Below are 8434 nucleotides of genomic sequence, written 5' to 3'. Positions count from 1 at the left end.
CCCGAGTCGGCCCGAACGAGCGAAAATTCGGCCTCTTGCTCTGGAAGTCCTGCCAACTTGAGCGAATATTTTCTAAGTGCCATCGGGTCTTGCCCGGAAAAGTGTCCGACTCGGCTGGTTCCCCGAGTCGGCCACGGAATGTGAAAATTCGGCCTCTTGCTCTGGAAGTCCTGCCAACTTGAGCGAATATTTTCTAAGTGCCATCGGGTCTTGCCCGGAAAAGTGTCCGACTCGGCTGGTTCCCCGAGTCGGCCCGAACGAGCGAAAATTCGGCCTCTTGCTCTGGAAGTCCTGCCAACTTGAGCGAATATTTTCTAAGTGCCATCGGGTCTTGCCCGGAAAAGTGTCCGACTCGGCTGGTTCCCTAGTTCGGCCACATAATGTGAAAATTCGGCCTCTTGCTCTGGAAGTCCTGCCAACTTGAGCGAATATTTTCTAAGTGCCATCGGGTCTTGCCCGGAAAAGTGTCCGACTCGTCTGGTTCCCCGAGTCGGCCCGAACGAGCGAAAATTCGGCCTCTTGCTCTGGAAGTCCTGCCAACTTGAGCGAATATTTTCTAAGTGCCATCGGGTCTTGCCCGGAAAAGTGTCCGACTCGGCTGGTTCCCCGAGTCGGCCACGGAATGTGAAAATTCGGCCTCTCGCTCTGGAAGTCCTGCCAACTTGAGCGAATATTTTCTAAGTGCCATCGGGTCTTGCCCGGAAAAGTGTCCGACTCGGCTGGTTCCCCGAGTCGGCCCGAACGAGCGAAAATTCGGCCTCTCGCTCTGGAAGTCCTGCCAACTTGAGCGAATATTTTCTAAGTGCCATCGGGTCTCTCCCGGAAAAGTGTCCGACTCGTCCGGTTCCCTAGTTCGGCCACATAATGTGAAAATTCGGCCTCTTGCTCTGGAAGTCCTGCCAACTTGAGCGAAAATTTTCTAAGTGCCATCGGGTCTCTCCCGGAAAAGTGTCCGACTCGTCCGGTTCCCTAGTTCGGCCACATAATGTGAAAATTCGGCCTCTTGCTCTGGAAGTCCTGCCAACTTGAGCGAATATTTTCCAAGTGCCATCGGGTCTCTCCCGGAAAAGTGTCCGCCTCGTCCGGTTCCCTAGTTCGGCCACGGAATGTGAAAATTCGGCCTCTCTGAGGTACCAGGGGTACGCATTTAGGTACCAGGGGTAGTCGCTGAGGTACCAGGGGTATGCATTTAGGTACCAGGGGAGACCACTACGGTCTGTTGGTCCCCCTAGTTAGTGTACTCATCGGTTTACTCCCCTTTCGCAAAATATAGTCGGCACGTATGTGCAGGACTGTTTATTTTTATTTTGAAAAATGTTCTAAGTGCCAACGGAAGCTGGCACACGAACTGTCCGAGCCACGATGGTGCCCAGGCCGGACAGCGACGGCGAAAAAGCCGATGTGTGTTTGATGGAAGTTTCGAATATTTTCAAAGTGCCAACGGCACTTGCGGGGTGATGTGTCCGCCTCGTCTGGTTCCCCAGGTCGGCCAGAAAAAGTGAAAATTCGGCCTCTTCTCCTGGAAGTCCGGCCAAGTTTGGCGAATATTTTCAAAGTGCCAACGGCACTTGCGGGGTGATGTGTCCGCCTCGTCTGGTTCCCCAGGTCGGCCAGAACAAGTGAAAATTCGGCCTCTTCTCCTGGAAGTCCGGCCAAGTTTGGCGAATATTTTCAAAGTGCCAACGGCACTTGCGGGGTGATGTGTCCGCCTCGTCTGGTTCCCCAGGTCGGCCAGAACAAGTGAAAATTCGGCCTCTTCTCCTGGAAGTCCGGCCAAGTTTGGCGAATATTTTCAAAGTGCCAACGGCACTTGCGGGGTGATGTGTCCGCCTCGTCTGGTTCCCCATAACGGCCAGAACAAGTGAAAATTCGGCCTCTTCTCCTGGAAGTCTGGCCAAGTTTGGCGAATATTTTCAAAGTGCCAACGGCACTTGCGGGGTGATGTGTCCGCCTCGTCTGGTTCCCCATAACGGCCAGAACAAGTGAAAATTCGGCCTCTTCTCCTGGAAGTCTGGCCAAGTTTGGCGAATATTTTCAAAGTGCCAACGGCACTTGCGGGGTGATGTGTCCGCCTCGTCTGGTTCCCCATAACGGCCAGAACAAGTGAAAATTCGGCCTCTTCTCCTGGAAGTCTGGCCAAGTTTGGCGAATATTTTCTAAGTGCCAACGACTCAACCAGCGTAAAGTGTCCGCCTCGGCTGGTTCCCCACAACGGCCAGAACAAGTGAAAATTCGGCCTCTTCTCCTGGAAGTCTGGCCAAGTTTGGCGAATATTTTCTAAGTGCCAACGACTCAACCAGCGTAAAGTGTCCGCCTCGGCTGGTTCCCCAGGTCGGCCACCAAAAGTGAAAATTCGGCCTCTTCTCCTGGAAGTCTGGCCAAGTTTGGCAAATATTTTCTAAGTGCCAACGACTCGACCAGCGTAAAGTGTCCGCCTCGGCTGGTTCCCCATAACGGCCACCAAAAGTGAAAATTCGGCCTCTTCTCCTGGAAGTCAAGCCAAGTTTGGCAAATATTTTCTAAGTGCCAACGACTCAACAGCCGTAAAGTGTCCGCCTCGGCTGGTTCCCCAGGTCGGCCACCAAAAGTGAAAATTCGGCCTCTTCTCCTGGAAGTCTGGCCAAGTTTGGCGAATATTTTCTAAGTGCCAACGACTCAACCAGCGTAAAGTGTCCGCCTCGGCTGGTTCCCCATAACGGCCACCAAAAGTGAAAATTCGGCCTCTTCTCCTGGAAGTCAAGCCAAGTTTGGCAAATATTTTCTAAGTGCCAACGGCTCTTGAGCCGAAAAGTGTCCGCCTCGGCTGGTTCCCCATAACGGCCATGAAAAGTGAAAATTCGGCCTCTTCTCCTGGAAGTCAAGCCAAGTTTGGCAAATATTTTCTAAGTGCCAACGACTCAACCAGCCTAAAGTGTCCGCCTCGGCTGGTTCCCCAGGTCGGCCACCAAAAGTGAAAATTCGGCCTCTTCTCCTGGAAGTCTGGCCAAGTTTGGCAAATATTTTCTAAGTGCCAACGACTCAACCAGCCTAAAGTGTCCGCCTCGGCTGGTTCCCCAGGTCGGCCACCAAAAGTGAAAATTCGGCCTCTTCTCCTGGAAGTCAAGCCAAGTTTGGCGAATATTTTCTAAGTGCCAACGACTCAACCAGCCTAAAGTGTCCGCCTCGGCTGGTTCCCCAGGTCGGGTACCACAAGTGAAAATTCGGCCTCTTCTCCTGGAAGTCAAGCCAAGTTTGGCGAATATTTTCTAAGTGCCATCGACTCGACCAGCGTAAAGTGTCCGCCTCGGCTGGTTCCCCATAACGGCCCACAAAAGTGAAAATTCGGCCTCTTCTCCTGGAAGTCAAGCCAAGTTTGGCAAATATTTTCTAAGTGCCAACGACTCAACCAGCGTAAAGTGTCCGCCTCGGCTGGTTCCCCATAACGGCCACCAAAAGTGAAAATTCGGCCTCTTCTCCTGGAAGTCTGGCCAAGTTTGGCAAATCTTTTCTAAGTGCCAACGACTCAACCAGCCTAAAGTGTCCGCCTCGGCTGGTTCCCCAGGTCGGCCACCAAAAGTGAAAATTCGGCCTCTTCTCCTGGAAGTCTGGCCAAGTTTGGCAAATATTTTCTAAGTGCCAACGACTCAACCAGCCTAAAGTGTCCGCCTCGGCTGGTTCCCCAGGTCGGCCACCAAAAGTGAAAATTCGGCCTCTTCTCCTGGAAGTCAAGCCAAGTTTGGCGAATATTTTCTAAGTGCCAACGACTCAACCAGCCTAAAGTGTCCGCCTCGGCTGGTTCCCCAGGTCGGCCACCAAAAGTGAAAATTCGGCCTCTTCTCCTGGAAGTCAAGCCAAGTTTGGCAAATATTTTCTAAGTGCCAACGACTCAACCAGCGTAAAGTGTCCGCCTCGGCTGGTTCCCCAGGTTGGCCACCAAAAGTGAAAATTCGGCCTCTTCTCCTGGAAGTCAAGCCAAGTTTGGCAAATATTTTCTAAGTGCCAACGGCTCTTGAGCCGAAAAGTGTCCGCCTCGGCTGGTTCCCCAGGTCGGCCACCAAAAGCGAAAATTCGGCCTCTTCTCCTGGAAGTCAAGCCAAGTTTGGCAAATATTTTCTAAGTGCCAACGGCTCTTGAGCCGAAAAGTGTCCGCCTCGGCTGGTTCCCCAGGTCGGCCACCAAAAGCGAAAATTCGGCCTCTTCTCCTGGAAGTCCTGCCAACTTGTGCGAATTTTTTCTAAGTGCCAACGACTCAACAGCCGTAAAGTGTCCGCCTCGGCTGGTTCCCCATAACGGCCACCAAAAGCGAAAATTCGGCCTCTTGCTCTGGAAGTCCTGCCAACTTGTGCGAATTTTTTCTAAGTGCCAACGACTCAACAGCCGTAAAGTGTCCGCCTCGGCTGGTTCCCCATAACGGCCACCAAAAGCGAAAATTCGGCCTCTGGCCCCGGAAGTCCTGCCAACTTGTGCGAATTTTTTCTAAGTGCCAACGGCTCTTGAGCCGAAAAGTGTCCGCCTCGGCTGGTTCCCGCGGTCGGCCGCCGAAAGCGAAAATTCGGCCTCTCCCTCTTTAGGTACCAGGGGTTGGGGTACCAGGGGTAGGGTGCAGTACCAACTTTGGTCTTCAGGTGCGCCAGAGTACGATGGTTGGTCCCCCTAGTCAGCGTACTCATCAACGATTTACCCCCCTTTCGCAAAATATAGTCAGAACGAGCATGGGGGGCGCATAATTTACCCCACAAAATGAAAGGGCCCGGTGCCGAGCGCTTGGTCATGGCCGCCAGCAGCGCCCCTTGCTCGGTGGGAACACAACACGCAGGGTTGCACAGCACCCTGGAAGGCACAAAGAGAGTGAAAAATTTTCTAAGTGTCACTCTTGACGAAAAATGTCTAAGTGCCTCTCTTGACGAAAAATTTCTAAGTGCCACGCTTGACGAAAAATGTCTAAGTGCCACAGCGCTCGAAAATTTCCTAAGTGCGAGCACGGCTGTGAAATATTCAAAGTACAAGGAACGCTGGCAGAATCTCTCGACGGCCGTCTGCTCCCGGCGGCCGCCGTGAAGTCTCCCCTCCCGGGGACGGCTGTCTGCTCCCGGCAGCCGTCCTTAACCCCCTCCCCACACGTTGGACGAACACCAGCCGAGGGCGAAAGGCTCGCGGTGTGGAAGGATCGTGGCCACGGCTAATCTAGCGATGCCCGCGTTGGACGGTCACACCGCACGACAGAGCGGGGCCTGCATCCGGCGCGAGGCGGCCTTCAGGCACGTGGCTCGAGACGACCTCACCCGCCCTAGCCCGGAGCGGAAAGACTTTGAAATTTTCAAAGTCCAAGGAACACTGGCAGAATGGGAGGACCGGCCGCCTCCTTAAACACAGGCCGGAGAGATGGAGCGGGATCAGCGGCCCGCGCGTTGAGCGAACACCGGCCGAGGGCGAAAGGCTCGCGGTGTGGAAGGATCGTGGCCACGGCTAATCTAGCGATGCCCGCGTTGGACGGTCACACCGCACGACAGAGCGGGGCCTGCATCCGGCGCGAGGCGGCCTTCAGGCACGTGGTTCGAGACGACCTCACCCGCCCTAGCCCGGAGCGGAAAGACTTTGAAATAGTCAAAGTCCAAGGAACACTGGCAGAATCTCTCGACGGCCGTCTGCTCCCGGCGGCCGCCGTGAAGTCTCCCCTCCCGGGGACGGCTGTCTGCTCCCGGCAGCCGTCCATAACCCCCTCCCCACACGTTGGTTGAACATCAGCCGAGGGCGAAAGGCTCGCGGTGTGGAAGGATCGTGGCCACGGCTAATCTAGCGATGCCCGCGTTGGACGGTCACACCGCACGACAGAGCGGGGCCTGCATCCGGCGCGAGGCGGCCTTCAGGCACGTGGTTCGAGACGACCTCACCCGCCCTAGCCCGGAGCGGAAAGACTTTTCAAAGTCCAAGGAACACTGGCAGAATGGGAGGACCGGCCGCCTCCTTAAACACAGGCCGGAGCGACCGAGCGGGATCAGCGGCCCGCGCGCAGGGTCTTTGAAATGTACAAAGTCCTAGGGACAATGGCAGAATCGCTCGACGGCCGTCTGCTCCCGGCGGCCGCGGTGAAGGGACTGTACACCCCACCCGGGGACGGCTGTCTGCTCCCGGCAGCCGTCCTTCCCCCCCACCCCACACGTTGACCGACACCGGCCGAGGGCGAAAGGCTCGCGGTGTGGAAGGATCGTGGCCACGGCTAATCTAGCGATGCCCGCGTTGGACGGTCACACCGCACGACAGAGCGGGGCCTGCATCCGGCGCGAGGCGGCCTTCAGGCACGTGGTTCGAGACGACCTCACCCGCCCTAGCCCGGAGCGAAAAGACTTTGAAATATTCAAAGTCCAAGGAACACTGGCAGAATGGGAGGACCGGCCGCCTCCTTAAACACAGGCCGGAGCGACCGAGCGGGATCAGCGGCCCGCGCGGAGGGTCTTTAAAATGTACAAAGTCCTAGGAACAATGGCAGAATCGCTCGACGGCCGTCTGCTCCCGGCGGCCGCGGTGGAAGGACTGTACACCCCACCCGGGGACGGCTGTCTGCTCCCGGCAGCCGTCCTTCCCCCCCACCCACACGTTGACCGACACCGGCCGAGGGCGAAAGGCTCGCGGTGTGGAAGGATCGTGGCCACGGCTAATCTAGCGATGCCCGCGTTGGACGGTCACACCGCACGACAGAGCGGGGCCGCATCTGGCGCGAGGCGGCCTTCAGGCACGTGGTTCGAGACGACCTCACCCGCCCTAGCCCGGAGCGGAAAGACTTTGAAATTTTCAAAGTCCAAGGAACACTGGCAGAATGGGAGGACCGGCCGCCTCCTTAAACACAGGCCGGGCGAAAAATATGCGAATGTTGGGTCTCATCCAAGAAAGGGAGTTACCGGCCGCCTCCTTAAACACAGGCCGGGCGAAAAATATGCGAATGGTCCATCCAAGGAAGGAGGACCGGCCGCCTCCTTAAACACAGGCCGGGCGAAAAATATGCGAATGGTCCATCCAAGGAAGGAGGAGCGGCCGCCTCCTTAAACACAGGCCGGAGAGATGGAGCGGGATCAGCGGCCCGCGCTTTGAGCGACCACCGGCCGAGGGCGAAAGGCTCGCGGTGTGGAAGGATCGTGGCCACGGCTAATCTAGCGATGCCCGCGTTGGACGGTCACACCGCACGACAGAGCGGGGCCTGCATCCGGCGCGAGGCGGCCTTCAGGCACGTGGTTCGAGACGACTTCACCCGCCCTAGCCCGGAGCTGAAACTCTGCGAATGTTAACATCCAAGGATGGAGGCAACGGCCGTCTCGTTAAGCTGAGGCCGGAGGAAAGTCTGCGGATTCGGGGCATCCAAGGCAGATGGAGGTGCCGGCCGCCTCGGTAAACAGAGGCCGGACCGACCGACATGCGACCATGACCCGCCTTGGTAGGGCCCCCACCGGCCCCGGCTAGCGCCGGCGTTGGGTGGACGGTTCCTCCCCACTTGCGGGTCGCCCTCTAGCGCTACGGCCGCCGCGCGAGCGCGCGCTCCGACGCCGCCCCCGCAGGCCTAGCGCGAGCCGTACGGCAGCGAGACCGAGACGCCCCGATTCCACGCACGCACCTAGCGGTCATCAACGGAGGCCGAGCGCGCGATCCGACTCGCGGCACGCCACGTGGGCGTCCGCCGGCCGCGCCGGTCTACCGCGAAAGATGTTTCTCAAACCCTCGCCTAACCTAGGGACGGCTATCTCGGGAAGCCGCCCCCGCATCTGCACCTATCCGCTAAGCCCTCCCGACCACCGCGAAGCGGGAGGACGTCTATCGTGGCCGCCGGGGCGTATGACCCCTCCGCGTGAGGCGTGCGGGCTCGGGTGGGCCGCAACGACCGAGTCTGACTCGGACGGGGCGCAGCTTCCCTCCCGGTCGCAGCATCAAGCGCCGATCGCGCGACGTCACCAGCCCCCCGGGACGGTTCGTCGGGAGCACGGTACAGGCACGTAGCTCACTCTCCAGCTGGCCGCAGCGGGCCGCACCGACCGAGTCTGACTCGGCCGGGGCGCAGCTTCCCGTCTGGGTGACAGCGGCGACGAGCTGCGACTGTTGGCCGCCGCCCCTTCGTCCTTCCCGGATCCCCCCAGTGCCGACTCAACTCCGCATCCTGGCCGCAGCGAGATACCGTCGGGTTGCGGCGCCCGAGTCTGACTCGGGACGCGCGCTTCTTCCTTCGGACCACAGCGTACGTGCCTCGCGCGGGCAAAGTCGCCGGCACAGCGCCGCGCCCCCTCGACCAAGCGAGCCTCAGCCGGGCCGCGACGACCGAGTCTGACTCGGACGGAGCGCAGCTTCCCGCCTGGGTTACCGTGACGAGTCGCGGGCGGCCGTCGCCCTTTCCCCCGGACCCCGCCGTGTTCCCTCGCGGTTGCTCCTAAGCCGCCTGCTCGAGCCCAACCGATGTGCCACCCCCGTTGCCGAG

The sequence above is a fragment of the Syngnathus floridae genome, unplaced genomic scaffold (genome assembly GCF_059516105.1).
Source record: "Syngnathus floridae isolate MCC-2025c unplaced genomic scaffold, RoL_Sflo_1.0 HiC_scaffold_97, whole genome shotgun sequence".
Lineage (NCBI taxonomy): Eukaryota > Metazoa > Chordata > Actinopteri > Syngnathiformes > Syngnathidae > Syngnathus > Syngnathus floridae.
This window is presented reverse-complemented; position numbering follows the sequence as displayed.